This window comes from Hyla sarda, chromosome 6 (assembly GCF_029499605.1).
Source record: "Hyla sarda isolate aHylSar1 chromosome 6, aHylSar1.hap1, whole genome shotgun sequence".
NCBI lineage: Eukaryota > Metazoa > Chordata > Amphibia > Anura > Hylidae > Hyla > Hyla sarda.
The window spans coordinates 166,349,653-166,370,435 of NC_079194.1; positions in this window are offsets into that span (position 1 = coordinate 166,349,653).

A 20,783-nucleotide genomic window follows, 5' to 3' on the forward strand; every position below is an offset into this window, starting at 1 on the left:
ATGGTCTTGCAGCGGCGGTAGTAACCAGGTCGTATCCACTAGCAACGGCTCAACCTCTCTGACTGCTGAAGATAGGCGCGGTACGAGGGAGTAGACAAGAGCAAGGTCGGACGTAGCAGAAGGTCGGGGCAGGCAGCAAGGATCGTAGTCAGGGGCAACGGCAGGAGGTCTGGAACACAGGCTAGGAACACACAAGGAAACGCTTTCACTGGCACAATGGCAACAAGATCCGGCGAGGGAGTGCAGGGGAAGTGAGGTATACATAGGGAGTGCACAGGTGAACACACTAATTAGACCAACTGCGCCAATCAGTGGCGCAGTGGCCCTTTAAATCGCAGAGACCCGGCGCGCACGCGCCCTAGGGAGCGGGGCCGCGCGCGCCGGGACAGGACCGACGGAGAGCGAGTCAGGTACGGGAGCCGGGGTGCGCATCGCGAGCGGGCGCCACCCACATCGCGAATCGCATCCCGGCTGGGGGCGGTATCGCAGCGCACCCGGTCAGTAGATCTGACCGGGGCGCTGCAGTAGCGAGGGTGTTGCGAGCGCTCCGGGGAGGAGTGGGGACCCGGAGCGCTCGGCGTAACAAAAACAATCCATTTGGTCACTGTGCATTGGTATAGATATTATATTGATGACGTCCTCCTTATTTGAGGAGGATCTAGGTCATTTGTTATAATTTGTCTTTTACATACTAATGGTAACAATGATAATCTACTTTTCACATTTGAGGAGGGTGAAAGACATCATTTTCCTGTGTACAAATATCTGGAGATATAGATACAGGAGCAGTAAATTGCAAACTATACAGAAACCGTATCACTGGCATATTGTTAAAAGCTGTTATCCTAAACTCATTGTGCACAATTTGTTAGTGGGCTAATATATAAGAGCAAGACGTTATTGTAATAATCCTAGTGAATATACATGGCAGAATATTACCACAGTACTAATATATTAGCCTATAGCTATAATATTTTTTTTTTTTTAAAGAGCTGTTAAAATAGCAGATAATTAACCCCTTAAGGACGCAGGGTTAGGTCCATACGGTTACAAGAATACCACATTTTTATAGGTTTTATTTTATTTTACTACTTTAATAAAATTATAACTACATGTACCAAAAGAAGTGACCCCTATTTTTAGAAGTGACCCCTATAACTTTTTTATTTTTCCATATACTGGGATGTATGTATGATGTATGAGGGCTCATTTTTTGTTGCGTGATCTGAAGTTTTTATCGGTAACATTTTTGTTTTGATTGGACTTTTTGATAGTTTTTTATACTTTTTTTAGGGTATACAAAGTGACCAAAAACACACAATTTTGGACTTTTTTTTACGTGTACACCATTGACCGTGCGGTTTAATTAACACAATATTTTTATAGTTTGGACATTGGCGCATGCAGAGATGCCACATATGTTTATTTATATTATGTTTACATATTTTTTATATGGAATTTGGGAAAAGGGGGTGATTCAAACTTCTAATATGGAAGGGGTTAATGGGTGTATTTTTAAAACACCCCATACCACCCAGAACATACTCCCATCATCTTTGACAAACTTCAGTAAGTGAGGGTGGGACCAGCACTCCTCTGTGCTTATGCCTTTCCTATCAGACTGCGGCATGCCAAAAAGGAAGGGGGGGGGAGGAGTGGGGTTACAGAGCAGCCTGCAGTGATTGGATGAAGAGATACAGCACATAATCAGGATTAGGTACTGAGTAACATATAACTTTTTTGTGGGATATGACGGTACAATTTAATATCATAAAATCCTGCTAAATAGAAAAAAGAAAAATCACTCCTCCCCCCCCCCCCCCAACTCATAATTTACTCCCAAAAAAAAATAGCTCAAATCGGTCCTGAGAGGCAAGAGGGACTAGCAGCTCACTAAGAGATCAGATTACATGCTATTTATTCAAGCCTGTGGAGAAGAAAGGTAGAGGGAAAGGGAGAGAAGGGAGGGGGAAAAGGAGAGGAGGAAGGAGTAGCTAGAAAAAGACGAAAGTAAATAGAAAGACTGTAGAGCAGAGGGTAGGTAAAGGTCTATAGGTCCTGGTGCAAAAGCTTAGAATATATAAATAGATGTAGTGGTGGGGGGGGGGGGGTGAAAACATATGTATTGGATCTTGTGCCAAAATCTTTAAAGAACACATAAGTCTGAGCTATTCCATACAGCATCGTGTACCACCTCAGTGGAGGCCAAATGACACTTTTTGGTCTGTCTGGTAAACAGCATAGGAAGATACCTGTGGTAGCCACATACAGTGTTTTGACAAACGGGAAGAAAGGGGATTGACACACTCTCATTAAACAGTTCCAACCAAAATAAAAAATAGATGGTGCATAATGCCATATACAAGCTATATAATGGACAAAAATAGTGTTATTCTTCATGTACACATGATGCTAATCCTGAGAAATTACCTGAAACAACATGTATGCTGTAAGATCAAATTATTTCAAACGGATCATTTACGATTGGTAAAATAGTATAACTTTGTCTTCATATATCAAAGAAACAGATTTTGCGTGGAGAGGCAGTTACAAGTGCAGCCATAAACAATACTCATTTAAAGGGTTACTCTAACATGAGGTAAAAAGAAAAATTGCAGCAGAAGCAAATGTGTTGCTTACCTGTCTGCCTATTTCTGAAACCACCAAAAATCTGTTTGTTTTAGGGGTTTGAGCCAAGTAGTTCCTTGTTGTACTTCCTGGTTGAGCAGTTGTGCAGTACTACAATTCCTAGAATGCATTGCTTTCCCTAAGTTCTTCATTACACTTCTCCCACCCTATCTACCCCCGCAGCACTCGGCCAGAGCTGACTATAGCACAAACAGTGACGTTGCAGCACCTGCTGTCGCATTGTTCAGCACAAGACAGCATGCTCTAAACATACTTCTTTCCTCAATGTCCCAATAAACATATGTATTTGTATATGACATGAAGATAATAATGTAGGCTGTAGGGGCTGGACAAAGGTGATGACATTACTCAGGTGGAGGGGGCTGGCTAAAACTCAGAGGCAAGATCCAGACAAGTCTCCTGAAGCAGAGGATGATGCAGTGTCTTGGGGGAGAAGGAGAGGAGGAGCTGGAGAAAATACCACAATAAAATGAAAAAAATTGAATACAAATTGTGATAACACTAGATTAATAAAGTATAAAGTTTAGGATGGTAGTCTTATTTAAATAAAATTTTCTCAAACTGGAATATCCCTTTGAGTCTTTGAGCAGTTACAACTCAATGGATCTAGACTGCTGTGACCCCCATTCATGTGAACAGGGGTCCCTTGTGCCCCAAGGGTGGCAGCTCAACCCGATGTGGCAGCTCAACCCGATGCCAAAGCACTGCCGCTCCTTTTACATTCTATGGAACAAAAGACACAAAAACAGCATTCAGCTATCTTTAACCCTAGGGACAAGAGACCTGCATTCTCACCATCAAGTAGGGATTTCAGTGGTCAGATGCCCATTGATAAGCTTGTTTTCACTTATTGATAACTTAAGCAAACATATTCATAATATCTTGAATCCAGGCCTTTGTAATGTATTGTAATGTCCGTTTTTGTATTTTTCCATTTTAGGCCCTGTTCAGACTTTGTTCTTTTGTATGAACTGTTTTCTGTGCTATTCTCCCTGGATAGGGAATAGTTAATGCTATTAGCCAATGGGAACTCAGGTGGGGCTATGTGAACCCAAGCTCTGTCCTGGTTATTAGTTTTATTTTTGCTATGTCTGTTTTGTCTGAGTTTTAACCATGGTGGATTCCTGTTTATGTCTTGATTTTAGTCTGCTTGTTTTTAAGTACATCTGTCAGCTTTTAGTACCTTGTTATATCTTAGTCTGTGTTCAAACTGTGAGTCTTGCTTGTTCCTACTGGGTTAGCTTCCCCCGTACTGATGTGTATGCAGTCCCGACATTCATACTGAGACATCGTGGGTCCCACTGGCACTTCTAGATCATTCGCATTACAGGCTTGTAGCTCACTACATTTGGGTATTCATAGCACACTGCAATTCACATATGCAAACATGTACATTTGATTTATTTGCATATGTGATCGCTAGTTCATGAATTATGGGGCCTGGATGTTACATGCTATAGTTTTCTATTATACCGCTTAGGTCCGGGACAGCGCATATCTGTTTGTTGGGTTATTTTCCCTAGTACGGTGTAGGCGCTGCAGGATCACACTCCTCCACCTTTTTATTGTGTTATTTAAATGGTTTTAAATGTTTGTGTACTCTCTTTTTTGTATATTTGAATTCATGAATAAAGACTTGTTTTACAAGCATATTTTGCAATCCTTGGTGTGTATCACTTAATAGTTGCTAGCTTGTTCTGTTTTCCTTTGGTTCTTGATTGTTCCCGCGCTCTGTATTTAGTATTCCTGTTTAGTAGTCTGACCCGTATTCCTCCATGTTATGGAGTTTGGTTTTGTAATATTCCTGTTTGTCATCTTTATCTGTTCTTGGTCTAGTATCAGTTTATGTAGTGTTCTGTGTCCAGTGTGAACAGTGTTCTGTTTCCTGACCTGTTTAGTGTTTTACATTCAGTTCATCTGTTCTTCCCATGCATCTCCTGGTTTCTGCTGTATATTTATTCCAAATTTAGTCTTGTTCATTTATTCATATCTGCCGTTTATCTTATCCGGTTTCTGAACTGTATGTTAGTACACTATATCCTGTCTGGTTTATCTGGTAGTTAGTTTTTCCCCCCGTTATGTTTCTGATCTGTCCCCGACAATGTACAGTATTATTTGTGTACCTTTACGCCCATTGCACTTTAGCACAGGGAGGGACCGGCTCCAAAGTTGTCGATTCCGCAGTTTAGGGCGGATGGGCAAGTAGGCAGGGTGAGTGAGCCCTAAGCTGTCCCTAGAAACACTCTCCATGTCCACCCCCGGTCATGACATGTATCATGAGTTTCCAAGCAGTAATGTAAGTAGCCTCTGGGTTATAGAATCGAGAAGGTTAAGAGTAGAGAAAGGAGCCATAGTATTACTTAACATAAAGGCATTATGGATCCTGCCTTTAGACACAAGGTTTTTCCAAAGGACGAAATTATAGAATGCACTTTTCATACATATATTAAATAATCTGTTACATAATAGGGTCTTATTATGTATAATTTTGCAACCTGTTCACAAAGTCAGAATTGTGGTAACTGGTTAGAAATATGTTAGCTTCTCTTAGGAACGTTTCTGTTTTAAAAGCTTTTTCACCACAGTATGTAAAATAGACACTGATGATCTTGGTAGAAGACTGCTGGATACTGTATGGTTTTCCCTGCGTTATACTTAAATTGTTCTAAGTACAGATTATGTGTAATAGTACAGGGGTCACCATAGTGATGTTAGGGTTCCCTCATTATTATACCTCATGATGTGTTTTTTTTTCCTTTTTTATACACGTGACTTTACTGTTCTCTATTTTACATGGATCTGTGTCAGAGGTACTGCCCAAGCTTTTTTTTTTTCTCCCTTCTATTAAAAAGGTATTCTAATTGATATACATATACAACTATGTAAGATAGCCCCCACCCCCTAACTGGGGTATGCAGGGAGAGAAGAGAGAGAAAGAATCATTTTACACCTTATATTTCTTCATTGACTTCATTAAATTAGACCATTCCACTAATTTGGGGGTAGTCAGAGACAACCATTTCCTCACAATTAAAAGTCTTGTGTGAAGAAGGCTTTCAATTATTTCTCCTCTTTTTCGATTATCTATGGATAGTTCAGAATCATCTCGCAAAATAGCGGGCAATTGAGAATATAGGATAATACAGCCAGTTCTTGTTTTAATTGTCCTTTAAACCTCTCTCCAGAAAGCCAATACATGTAATACCCCTGCCTCTTCAGATTCACACCTAGGAAAAAAGTCAACTCTGCTATGTAATTTGGATAACATTTCACATTTTGGGGGGATAAGTAATAATAATAATAATATTATGATAATTATAACAACAACAATAATAATAACAATAAAATACTATTTCAATGCATTTACTTAAATATTAAGAAAAATAATTTGCCACCTCATCTCTGTAATCTCCCTAACTTCTTTTCCCATTCTCCACAACTCTTAAATCTAAAGTTGCTATAAAGATAGTCCAGCAATTTACTGTATATATAAGATTGTTCATTCCTCTTTACCTTCTCATTTTGTAGGGCTTTCATTAATCAGTTTAGATAAACTGTAAAAAAATATACTGTATGTATAAATATATACATATTAACACAATACATTACAAAATTATTTCAAAATATTTGCTGGGTCACTACATCCCCTACAGTCAATGCCAATATAGGTCTTCTCTTTTTCTTCTCCTTAACAAAAGACAAACTTTTTTTGGGCTTTCTAGCCTCCCAAAACTTTCTTTGACTTATAAAGGCAGTCTTGCTTTTGGCTTTCTCTATTAAATATTCATTTAGATTCCTCTGCACCAGCAACCATTTTTCTTTATTAATAACAGATGAGTCATTATGAATGTTGTTCTACTTAATTAGGTCTTTAAGTTCCTTTTTTTTTTTTTGAAAACCCTCCTTAACCCCTTAAGGACCAAGGGTGTACAGGTACGCCTTTGCTCCCTGGTACTTAAGGACCAAGGGCGTACCTGTACGCCCGTGGGAATTTTGGTCCCTGCTGCGCGCCGGGCGGGGACCGGACCGGGGTGACTGCTGATATCGATCAGCAGGCACCCCGCGCCAATGCCCAGGGGGGTCATCATACCCCCCCATGTAGGCGATCGCCAAAAAACGCAAGTGAATTCACACTTGCGATTTTCGGCTATTCTGGTGATGCCGGTCACGTGCGACCCGCTGACCCGGAGATACAAGGTGATCGGGGGTGTAGGATACACCCCCTATCACCCTCTGTATCTATGGGGAGGTGGCGATTTCGTCACCCCCCCAGGATCCCTGCTATTGGCCGGCCAGGCAGTTCATCGCCCACCACCCTGATTCTGTTTTGGCCAGGCCCAATGAATGGTACGCCATTGATGCAGCAGAGATGAGGACATTTTGGGGCCTCTTGCTGCATATGGGCCTGGTCAAAAAACCAAGTGTCAGACAGTACTGGAGCGGGGACATCCTCTACCAGACCCCGCTTTACAGTATGGTCATGGCACGGAGGCGGTTCGAGGAGATTCGGAAATGCCTGCATTATGCAGATAATGCGGCATGTCCGCCCCGAGGTGATCCCGCCCAAGACCGGCTTTACAAAGTGAGGCCGGTCATCGATCACTTTGGGGCCAAATTTTTGGAGGCCTACGTACCCCTCAGGGAGCTCTCGGTTGATGAGTCTCTTATCAGTTTTAAGGGGAGACTCATCTTCCGCCAGTATATTCCCTCGAAGCGGTATGGCGTGAAGCTCTATAAACTTTGTGAGAGTACCTCCGGGTACACTCTCAAGTTTAGAGTGTATGAGGGACGAGATTCCCGTATTGAACCCCCAGATTGTTCCCCCACTCTGGGTGTTAGCGGGAAAATCGTTTGGGAGCTTGTGCACCCTTTGCTGGATAAGGGTTACCACGTGTACGTGGACAACTTTTATACCAGCATCCCTCTCTTCACATCCCTTGCCGCCAGATCCACGTCCGCTTGTGGGACCGTGCGAAAAAAACAGAGAGGCCACCCTCTAAATTTTCTGCAGACACCTATGCCCAAGGGTGAGTCCCGTGCCCTTACCCATGAAAACCTGTTGTTGGTCAGGTATAAGGATAAGAGGGATGTCCTTATGCTGACCACTGTTCATGGTAACGGCAGCTCACCTGTCCCTGTGCGAGGTACCACAAAACCAGTCCTCAAGCCCGATTGTATTCTGGACTACAATCGGTATATGGGGGGAGTTGATCTTTTTGATCAAGTCCTCAAGCCATAGATGGCCATGCGGAAAACACCGGTATGGTACAAAAAAGTTGCGGTCTACTTGGTACAGGTTGCCATGTACAACGCTTTTGTACTGTCCCAGTACGCTGGCAACACAGGGACATTCCTCCAGTTCCAAGAAGAAGTCCTAAAGGTCCTGATCTTTGGCGACCGGGAAAGAGCAGGCCGGACTTCCCAAGGAACTGGAGCTATAGGTGCCAGGATCGTCCCAGGCCAACACTTTCCAGGTGAAGTCCCCCACATTGGAAAGAAGGGACGATCCCAGAAAAAATGCAGTGTGTGTAACAGGAGGGGGATTCGGAAGGACACCACCACTCAATGTGACACTTGACCCGATCATCCGGGCCTCTGCATTAAAAACTGCTTCAGGGAGTATCACACTTCCATGCAGTACTAAATTTTCCCTTTTCATTTTACTTTTCCATAATTTGACCCCAATGTACCATGTCCAGAGTACATTCCAAATTTTAACACCATAAAACCACTAAATTGCCCAAAAAAACTCATCTAAAAAAAAAAAATGATGAGACCTCTGGGGGTATTTTTTTCTCTGGGTCATGGGTAACTGAGTCACTATCATCGGGGACTTTTTTTGTTGCCTCAAATGCGCAGCGCTCTCTCTCCACCTGAGCGGGGTGCGCATTTGAGGCAACAGGTTAGGGACGGCCACACACGTCACATTCCCAGAATGATGATTCAGAGCATAGGGTTTGGGGTGGGCATATTTTTTAGTTTTGGCTATGCTCTGGGTCATCATTCTGGGAACATAACCTGTTTTATAATTTTATGTCCCACTGTACTCCATTTTAGTTATTTAGTGTCCCACTGTTCTGGCTCCATAAGCCGCAACGCAGAAGCTCAAGGCCCCTGAATGCGACCTGCTCCTCTCAGACCAGTGTGCAAGCTGTTTACGCCCAGACTTGAGGTATGTCCTTACTCCAAAGAAATGTATTTACAAACTTACGGTGACATTTTCTCCTTTTACCACTTGTGAAAATGAAACATTTGGTGTAACCCCAGCATTTTAGTGTACAAAAATCCAATTTTTCATTTTCACATCCCACTTCATGAATATTTATCAAACACCTGTGGGGTGTGAAGACTCACTGTACCCCTTGTTATGTTTCTTGAGGGATGTAGTTTCCAAAATAGTATGCCATGTGTTTTTTTTTTTTTGCTGTCCTGGCACCATAGGGGCTTCCTAAATGTGACATGCCCCCCGAGCAAAATTTGCTCTCAAAAAGCCAAATATGACTCCTTCTCTTCTGAGCATTGTAGTTCGCCCATAGTGCACTTCAGGTCAACTTATGGGGCACCTCCATACTCAGAAGAGATGGGGTTCTAAATTGTGGGGGGTATTTTCTGCTATTAACCCTTGCAAAAATGTGAAATTTGGGGGGAAACACACATTTTAGTGAAAAAATTATAATTTTTTTTTACATATGCAAAAGTTGTGAAACCCCTGTGGGGTATTAAGGCTCACTTTATTCCTTGTTACTTTCCTCAAGGGGTCTAGTTTCCAAAATGGTATGCCATGTGTTTTTTTTTTGCTGTTCTGGCACCATAGGGGCTTCCTAAATGCAACATGCCCCCCAAAAACCATTTCAGAAAAACTTACTCTCCAAAATCACCTTGTCGCTCCTTCCCTTCTGAGCCCTCTACTGCGCCCGCCGAACAATTTACATAGACATATGAGGTATGTGCTTACTCGAGAGAAATTGGGCTAGAAATATAAGTATACATTTTCTCCTTTTACCCCTTGTAAAAATTCAAAAATTGGGTCTACAAGAACATGCAAGTGTAAAAAATGAAGATTGTGAATTTTCTCCTGCACTTTGCTGCTATTGTGAAACACTGTGAAACACCTAAAGGGTTAACACACTTACTGAATGTCATTTTGAATACTTTGGGGGTGTAGTTTTTATAAGGGGGTATTTCTAATATGAGGACCCTTCAAATCCACTACAAACCTGAACTGGTCCCTGAAAAATAGCGAGTTTGAAAATTTTGTGAAAAATTGGAAAATTGCTGCTGAACTTTGAAGCCCTCTGGTGTCTTCCAAAAGTAAAAACTTGTCAATTTTATGATGCAAACATAAAGTAGACATATTGGAAATGTGAATAAAATTTTTTTTTATTTGGAATATCCATTTTCCTTACAAGCAGAGAGCTTCAAAGTTAGAAAAAAGCAAAATTTTCAATTTTTTCATAAAATTTTGGGATTTTTCACCAAGAAAGGATGCAAGTTACCACAAAAATTAACACCATGTTAAAGTAGAATATGTCGCGAAAAAAAATCTCAGAATCAGAATGATAAGTAAAAGCATTCCAGAGTTATTAATGTTTAAAGTGACAGTGGTCAGATGTTCAAAAAACGCTCTGGTCCTAAGGTGTAAAATGGCCTGGTCCTTAAGGGGTTAAAGTTACTGATTCATTTTAATAATTCCCCATATAAATACTTTGATTGTCCAAAATAACTAGTTTGACTTTAACAATACCTTTGTTTCTTTCTCCAGCTTGTCATCGATATCTAAGTCTAAGCCAATGGGGGCTGTGCGCATTCTTTTCATCTCTCAAAAGGAGTACTCCACCCCTAGACATGTTATCCACAATCCAAAAGTATATGGGATAACATGTCTGATCGCGGGGGTCCGGCAGCTGGGACCACCCCTGATCTCTGGCCTGGAGCTGCTGCGTTACGGACACAGAAGCCTGGAGCTGAATGGAGGGGGTGTAAAGTCACAATCACAGAAGCCTCAGGCTTATGACATGGGCCTGTAACGCCTAGCGCCAGCCCCGAGATTTGGATAGGGGATAACATGTCTTGGGGCTTAGTAACCCTGTAACAGCAGATCCCAGGAGTCTGGGTAACAGGCTAAGGTGTCGATTTAATATGTATTTTCATTTTAGAACTGTTGTGCTAAACACCCAAGCGGACAATATTTACAAACACACCAAATTTTTCAGACTTCAGGTCTACAAGCTCTGTGAACCAAAATGAGTGAAATCCTTCTAAATGCTGAATCAACTTTCTGCAAAAGGTGTCAGCCTAGGTACTTATTACACACATATAATTGACAATAGTGTATCATGAAATATATGATATCCATATTTTTTACAAATAATTCCCGGGTCAGGCTCTCTGACCTATTATACACTTATGATCACCACCAATGAGATATTCACACCAGACAAGTAACCTTTAGGTGAGTATATTATGAGCCTCACATTCTACTATGGTTATGAATTGTTGTCACTTTATATAACAAAGTACAGTAACCCCCTGACATGCGATGGCCCCGACATATGATCAAATCGACATACAATGGCCTCTCAGAGGCCATCGCATGTCGATGTCAGCATCGACATACGATGCTTTTATATGTCGGGGCCATCGCATTAACTGCTATCTGACAGCGCAAAATGCTTAAGCTGCTGTCGGATAGCAGTTTAAGCATCCCGGACAGGTTCACTTACCTATCCCTGCTGCTCTGGGTCCACTTCGCGATCCTCCGGCGCTTTCTGCATCTTCTCCGGGGTCCGGGCCTCACTTTCCGGCGTCGTTATCACGTCGCTGCACACGCCGTCTCGGCACCGCACATAATAACGTCACCAGAAAGCGAGGCCCGGACACCGGAGAAGATGCGGAAAAAGCCGGAGGATCCCGAAGAAGACGCCCGAGCAGCGGGACAGCATCGGGAGCCTCTGGGACAGCTTTAGGAGCGGTGAGGACGCGGTCCAGAGCGGCGGGGACAGGTGAGTATAACTTCCTATACTTTACATTGCACGAATCCCTCAACATACGATGGATTCGACAAACGATGGGTCGTTTGGAACGAATTACCAACGTAAACTGAGGGACCATTTCTATGAATGAAGCAGCAGCCCCTCTTCTTTAGGCATGATCTGAAGACTCAGCTACGAAAGAACCACAGCGAAGTCTTAATATCCTTGCTGCTGACTTGCTTAGTTCAAATTATGTCTCCAAGTAATAAATGCTGAGATGAGATAGGAGACGTGGCGCAGATTCAATTTCCTGCGCCTGACCCGAAGTCAGCCCTGGCGTAGACCAGCGTGAAATCTAATACTTTATTATTCTCTTTTGAAGTAATACAGATGAAACAAATTTATTGAAGAGGTAGGAGTGAGAAGAGATTTAGGCACTCTCTTCGCCTTTTGCTCAATCATTAAAGTAAAATGACCTAAAGGATGTACTGAAAATGTCAGATACTTTCTAAGGAGAGATGGTGGTCGCATGTGCTTGTGTGTGACATACAGATTAGATATAAAAGGGACCGTTTCCTAAATATAAACAACAAGGGCGAGGAAACAACTCCTTAACTTTATTCCTGAAGCGTTTAAAACCTTGAATGAACCCAGGCTTATGGCAATCTCATCTCAATGATGCCTTAGCCATCTGGGGAATTTCTTTTTTCCAGTTATCTGCATTTTAAATTTAACCCCTTAAGGATCGGGCCAATCTTCTTTTTTTAAACTTTAGTTTTTTGACTCCTCACCCTTTAATATCCGTAACTATTATTTAGTCATCTACACGCCCATATGAAGGTTTGTTTTTTGCAGAACCAATTGTAGTTTGTAACTTCTTCCTTCATTTGGCCATAACAGAGAAAAAAGATTTGTGAAGTGAAACTGAAAAAAAATAAAAAATGCAAAATTGGGGTGGTGGTGGGGGGGGGGGGGGGGTGTTTGTTCTTATTTACACTGTCTATCATGCAGTAAAACTAATGTGTTATCTTGATACTTTAGGTCGGTGCGACCAAATCCCTTAGGGGACTTTTTGAAAGAATCATTAGATAACCCATACAGATCAATGTAGTTCAATAGAAATTTCATTGATCTGTGTGTTCTGCACTCGATTGATAAGGCCTGGCAGAATCTTATCATGGAGATGGAAAGGTAAGCCCTCCGTCTACCTCAACAGTGGATCATCCCCCAAGTGTCCCCCCCCCCCCACCCCCAGAGATCGGGCTGTGGGGGAGCTATTCACTACACTAGGCCACCAAGGACCATTTAAATGTCTATTTATTGACAGCTGCAATCAAAATGGTTACTAGCCGGCTCGGTGATCGCACATGCTGGCTATTAATGGCAGCTACAGCAATAAGTTGAGGGCCGCCCAGTATGGTGTGGGGTATAGTCAGGAGCTTGCACTATACACCCTTAAGGCCATCAACGTGGGGTTAAAAAGGGTGCCTTGAGCATACATTAAACGTGCATACCATTTTTATATCTTACTTTGATGTCATGTATCAAAAGAAGCATGGACTCAAAGGACAGGGACATAATACTACCATTTCATAAAGCACTAGTTCAGCCTATGTTGCTCAGTTTTGGCCACCAGTTCATTAAAGGAGTACTCCACCTCTAGACATCTTATCCCCTATCAAAAGGTATATTCCGTCCCATGTATCTCGCTCCGTGCAGCTGAGGAACGGCGGGTGGATATCACAGGAGAAATCGCGGGGGTCCCCAGCGGCGGGACCCCCACGATCAGACATATTATTCCTTCTCCTTAGGAACTGTCCAGAGTGGGCCAGACAGAGAAGAAAAAGAAATACAGGATGGGCCATTTATATGGATACACCTTAATAAAATGGGAATGGTTGGTGATATTAACTTCCTGTTTGTGGCACATTAGTATATGTGAGGGGGGAAACTTTTCAAGATGGATGGTGACCATTTTGAAGTCGGCCATTTTGAATCCAACTTTTGTTTTTTCAATAGGAAGTGGGTCATGTGACACATCAAACTTATTGGGAATTTCACAAGAAAAACAATGATGTGCTTGGTTTTAACGTAACTTTATTCTTTCATGAGTTATTTACAAGTTTCTGACCACTTATAAAATGTGTTCAATGTGCTGCCCATTGTGTTGGATTGTCAATGCAACTCTCTTCTCCCACTCTTCACACACTGATAGCAACACCGCTGGAGAAATGCTAGCACAGGCTTCCAGTATCCGTAGTTTCAGGTGCTGCACAACTCGTATCTTCACAGCATAGACAATTGCCTTCAGATGACCCCAAAGATAAAAGTCTAAGGGGGTCAGATCGGGAGACCTTGGGGGCCATTCAACTGGCCCACGACAACCAATCCACTTTCCAGGAAACTGTTCATCTAGGAATGCTCGGACCTGGCACTTTCCCTGAGTTTTTCCAGCAAGATGGTGCACCACCACATTATGGGTGTCAGGTCCGAGCATTCCTAGAAGAACAGTTTCCTGGAAAGTAGATTGGTCATCATGGGCCAGTTGAATGGCCCCCAAGGTCTCCCGATCTGACCCCCTTAGACTTTTATCTTTGGGGTCATCTGAAGGCAATTGTCTTTGCTGTGGAGATACAAGATGTGCAGCACCTGAAACTACGGATACTGGAAGCCTGTGCTAGCATTTCTCCTGCGGTGTTTCTATCAGTGTGTGAAGAGTGGGAAAAGAGGGTTACATTGACAATCCAACACAATGGGCAGCACATTGAACACATTTTATAAGTGGTCAGAAACTTGTAAATAACTCATGAAAGAATAAAGTTACGTTAAAACCAAGCACATCATTGTTTTTCTTGTGAAATTCCCAATAAGTTTGATGTGTCACATGACCCTCTTCCTATTGAAAAAACAATAGTTGGATTCAAAATGGCCACCACCCATCTTGAAAAGTTTCCCCCCTCACATATACTAATGTGCCACAAACAGGAAGTTAATATCACCAACCATTCCCATTTTATTAAGGTGTATCCATATAAATGGCCCTCCCTGTAGAACAACTAAAATAAGAACACTTATGGGTCACAAGATGTAGATGCAATGTAATCTACGATATTGTATAGGCCCTGTAGGGAATATTATCCTTGTTATATTCAGTATCAGTATAGTGGTAGTAATGGTAGTGGTCATGGTGGGGCATAATTATTTGTCCATTGTATAGTTGTATTATTGGCCTGTGATCGCTGGTTTTTAATCAGTATCAATAAGCATTGCCAGTCTCTTACATTCATGGGCCAGGTTGGGGTAGGGGGTGCAATACTATGCCTTGCCCCCAATGCTTGCCATACTCTCCTAATGGGAGGGACAAACATATCCCCCTCTAAACCACTTGGGTGTGGAAAAGGTGAGGATAGTGTAAGAGTAAGGATCCTAATATGTTTTCCACCCCCCTGGTTATTACCATTACATTTCCACTTTCATCAGGGAAATCCCAACCTAGCACTATTGCACTTTGAAGAATTGGAACATGTTCCAAATAAGTGCAATGGCAGTGACAAGAATACAGCTCAAAGCTAAAGAAACACTGGATACATGCTGCAATCACTTGAGCATATAGACTGGTTCTTTTATAATAAAATTAATTCAGGTTATTTTTATTGTACGATGGTCCACTCGTGTTGGACAGCACAGATTTTCCATATCCTTTTTAATGACTAAACTTATTGCTATATTCGTATACACTTCTCAACATTGAAATTGCAACACTAAGAAGGAAAAGTTGAGGATTATGGAAATCAGAGAAACAATAGACATATTAATGATATGCAAATGACTAAGTATCAAGTATGAAAGCCACACACAAAAATGAACACACTTACATGCCTTGGCAAGCTATCATTGAGAATATTAATGGTTGTCAGAGGAATTTTCTGCCACGCTGAATGCACTTTGGCAAGCAAATTATCAGGATCTGCTGCTGGCAGCTCCCTTTACAATTGCCAATCAAGGATGTCCCAGAATGACATACCATAGAATGTTTGCCCATGTCACAGAAAGGCTATTTGTCCATACCAATGGGCAGCTTACAAGTTTCCAAAACATTTTGTGGTCTAGCAGTCCCTAATATGCACTATTATAACTATTTCCTTCATCCCAAATGATTTATGCCCACTGGGGGCTAGATATTGATTTGTCAAACTAACCAGGGTGCTTCTTAGTTCCTATGAAAGTCTAACACACACTATATAGGTGTCATTGTTCTATATCCCTCTTTCCCCCTGTTGCCACAGTGGCTTGGGTTTGGTCCTTAGTCTTTAGGTTCTTCCCCCAGTCAACGGTTTCCCCTAGATCCACCTTGTGAGCAAATGCTAACTTTCTGCATCTAAGCTTTTTCAAACTGATGCATTTTGGGGTAGCCATGAGGTTAAAGAGGTTCTCCGCCCCTAGACATCTTATCCCCTATCCAAAGGATAGGGAATAAGATGTCTGAATGTGGAGATGCCGCTGCTGCGGTCCCCTGCAATCTCCCTGCTGCACCCGGCATTCGTTTAGAGCATCGGGTGCAGCTCCGGAGACTCGTGACATCATGGCCACGCCCCTTCAATGCAAGTCTATGGATGGCTGCTAAGTTCTCCTGGATGGAGAAGCTGCTGGATACCTCATAACTTCCCAACCTTACACATGATAGACACAGATAAAAGAGCACACTTACTGCTCAGTGCTGCAATTCTATTACCTTTACAGGCAATTGGGTAGTTCTTCCATCTTCTTCTAATTTTTCCAGCCACCTCTGCTGCTCCACATGGTAACTGGATGTATATTCTTGGGACATGTTATTTTATACAGTAGTTATTTGTCTTGACATGGATCCATGGTTTGATATTTCACTGTATCTATATTATCCTCTAAACAGATAGTCTCAGAAAGGTATGTTGACTTAAAATGTTCACACCAACTGGCTGAATTGAGAAAGAAAGAAATTGAATTCACAAGTCCTTCTTTTATACTTCTTATTCCTTCTAAATTTCTGGCTTTGGATCATAAAATTGCAGTAGGCATTTTTCCTAACAACGCCATGTGTGAAACCATCTTTAAAGGAAAATTTGGGTGAAAACTGAAGCATCCTGTTGTTCAGTGTCCATATTGATTAATGCTTGTGCAGAAATAGTATCCAAAAAAACAAAGAGGCACCAGAGAAACAAAAAGGTAAATATGCAGAACATCCTCTGCTAACGTTATATATTTCTGAATGTGAGCCAATACATACCCCATTACAGCCAACTTTCTTTTCACACCTATGTCTTTAGTAATGCAGTTGTGTAGCAGCACCTGCTCCACTACTAGCTGATATAAACAATAAACCAGCTGGTGTGCTTGCGGGATTCTTGTGGCTTCTGAACGAATGGTGGTGTGGGGGGGTCTGATCCCCTACAGATGTAATATCGATGGTCTGCTGTCTTGGGTCTTGTGAGACCAGGTCTGTGCCTTTCCTGCCTGATAACAGTAGGCACTATCTCACAGTCCCACTTTAGAGTTACTCCACTAACAGCATTCGGAACATTTAGTTTCAAACTCTGTGTGCGCGCTGAGGGGGTCGGCTACCCTCCCTCGTGATGTCACGCTACGCCCCCTCCCATAGACTTGCATTGAGGGGATGTGGCTGACCCCAGCAGCGCACACACACAGCGTTCGTAACTAAATGTTCCGAACGCTGGCCAGTGGAGTGACCCTTTAAAGGGGTACTCCGGTGCTTACACATCTTATCCCCTATCCAAAAGGATAGGGGATAAGATGCCTGATCGCGGGAGTCCCGCAGCTGGGGACGCCCGTGATCATGCACGCGGCACCCTGTTTGTAAATCAGTCTCCGGAGCGTGATTTGTAAATCAGTCCCCGACCGCAGGGCCGGCGGCGTGTGATGTCACGCCCCCGTGTGACGTCACGCTCCGCCCCTCAATGAAAGCCTACAGGAGGGGACAGCTATCACGCCCCCTCCCGTAGGCTTGCATTGTGGGGCGGAGCGTGACGTCACACGGGGGCGGAGGCGTGACGTCACACGCCGCCGACCCTGCGGTCGACCGTAATCAGACGTGTTCGCTCCGGGGACTGATTACAATCGGGGTGCCACGTGCATGATTACGGGCGTCCCCAGCTGCGGGACTCCCGCAATCAGGCATCTTATCCCCTATCCTTTGGATAGGGGATAAGATGTGTAAGCACCGGAGTACCCCTTTAATGATAGATAGAGATGGCTGCATAAGAGACCTTCCTGTACTCAGCCAGCCCCTCAATCACATCTTTGCTTGTGTGCTGACACACAGGGAGGGAGGGGGAGGAAGCTCACTGCTATTGTGTCACAGCCAATGTGTCACAGCTTACAAGCAACCTTCAGAAATTTCAGGGTTGGCAATGAGCGATCCCTCTACTTTTAGAAATAACATTACTTATTATTAATGTATGCATATTAATGTATGCTTTCCTTCTTACACCATAAAATACATTTTGGTGATCAGACCACTTAAGGAAACCACCCTTAAGGACTGAGCCCCTTTTCACCTTAAGGACGCAGCTCATTTTCACCTTAAGGCCCTTTTTTACAATTCTGACAACTGTCATTTTACGCATTAATAACTCTGGGATGCTTTTACCGATTATTCTGATTCAGAGTTTGTTTTTTCGTGACATTTTCTACTTTCACGCAGTGGTAAATTTTCATCATCACTTGCATCCTTTCTTGGTGAAAAATCTCAAAATTTCATGAAAAATTTGAAAATTTAGCATTTCTCTAACTTTGAAGCTCTCTGCTTGTAAGGAAAATGTATATTCAAAATGAAGTATATATTGATTCACATATAAAATATGTCTACTTTATGTTTTCATAACAAAGTTGACATGTTTTTACTTTTGGAAGACATCAGAGGGCTTTAAAGTTCAGCAGCAACTTTCACATTTTTCACAAAATTTTCAAAATCTTAATTTTTCAGAGACAAGTTCAGTTTTGAAGTGGATTTGAGGGGTCTTCATATTAGAAATACCCCATAAATGACCCCATTATAATAACTGCCCCCCCCAAAAGTATTCAAAATGACATTCAGCAAGTGTGTTAACCCTTTAAGTGTTTCACAGGAATAGCAGCAAGGTGAAGGAGAGAATTCAAAATCTTCATTTTTTACACTCTCATGTTCTTGTAGACCCAGTTTTTGAAAATTTACAAGGGGTAAAAGGAGAAAAAGCCCTCCAAAATTTGTAACCCAATTTCTCTTGAGTAAGGAAATACCACATATGTGGGTGTAAAAGTCCTCTGTGGGTGCACTAGAGGGCTCAGAAGGGAAGGAGCAACAATGGGATTTTGGAGAGTGAGTTTTTCTGAAATGGCTTTTGGGGGGCATGTCACATTTAGGAAGCCCTATGGTGCCAGAACAGCAAAAAAAAAAAAAAAAAAAAAAAAAAAGGTGTTTGATGACTTTTTGTTAAAGTCGGATGTGTAAATACATTTTTCATTTTACCAATGCTGGTATTTCTCCAAATTTTACATTTTTACAAGTGGTATAGGAGAAAATGCCCCCCAAAATTTGTAACCCCATCTCTTCTGAGTATGGAAATACCCCATGTGTGGACTTCAAGTGCTCTGCGGGCGCACTACAATGCTCAGAAGAGATGGAATCACATTTGGCTTTTGGACAGCAAATTTTGCTGAAATGATTTTTGGGGGGCATGTCGCATTTAGGAAGCCACTATGGTGCCAGACCAGCAAAAAAAAAAAAATTAAATAAAAATAGAGAAAACACATGGCATACTATTTTAGAAACTACACCCCTCAAGGAATGTAACAAGGGGTACAGTGAGCCTTTACACCCCACAGGTGCTTGACAAATTTCCGCTAAAGTTGGATGTGAAAATGAAAATTTTTATTTTTTCACTAAAATGCTGGTGTTACCCAAAATTTTTCATTTTCACAAGGGGTAATTGGAGAAAAAGCCTCCCAAAATTCGTAACCCCATTTCTTCTGAGTATGAAAATACCCCATATGTGGATGTAAAGTGCTCTGTGGGCGAACTACAATGCTCAGAAGAGAAAGAACACCATTAAGCTTTTGGTTGGAATAGAAGTGGGAGGCCATGTGCGTTTACAAAGCCCCCCGTGGTGCCAGAATAGTGTGGGGGGGGCCACATGTGACCCCATTTTGGAAACTACACCCCTCACATAATTTAATAAGGGGTGCAGTGAACATTTACACCCCTCTGGCATTTCACAGATCTTTGGAACAGTGGACTGTGTAGGGGTATATGTATATGTAGGGTTTTACCTTTAATTTTGTGTTTTTGTGAATGTACCCTAAAAACACTACATTACACAATTGGGTTTACAGTGAGGAAAATTTGCCGCATCTCAAACTTGCAGCAGAACTCTCTGTAAACCCACCCGTGTGAATGTACGTTGTACATTCACGTGTGTGTGTGTGGGGGGGGGGGGGGGGTTTGGGGGCAAACATCCAGCTGTTGCAAAACTACAACTCCCAGCCTGCACTGACAGACCATACATGCTGGGAGTTGTAGTTATGCAACAGCTGAAGGCACATTGCTTGCGAAACACAGAGTTTGTTACTCAGTGTTTCACAACCAGTGTGCCTCCAGCTGTTGCAAAACTAGAACTTCCAGCATGTACAGTCTCTCCGTGCATGCTGGGAGTTGTATTTTGTGCAACAGCTGGAGGCACACTGGTTGCAATACACTAGGTGAGTTAGGACACAAACTCTGTTTCACATCCAATGCTTCTCCAGCTGTTGCAAAACTGCAACAATCAGCTTGTATTGACAGTCGAAAGGCATGCTGGAAGTTGTAGTTTTGCAACAGCTGGAGGCACACTGCTACAACTTCCAACATGCACAGACTACTAAAGGGCATGCTGGGAGTTGTAGTTATGCAACAGCTGGATGCACACTTTTTCATAGAAAAAATGTGCCTCCAGCTATTGCATAACTACAACCCCAGCATGCACAGACTACCAAAGGACATGCTGGGAATTGTAGTTGGAACTCCAGCTGTTGCATAACTACAACTCCCAGCATGCCCTTTGGTTTTGCATGCCGAGAGTTGCTGCTAAGCAACAGGAGGAGGTGAACAGTCCTCACCTCCTGCTGTATCCTGCCGCCGGGACCGCCGCCGCT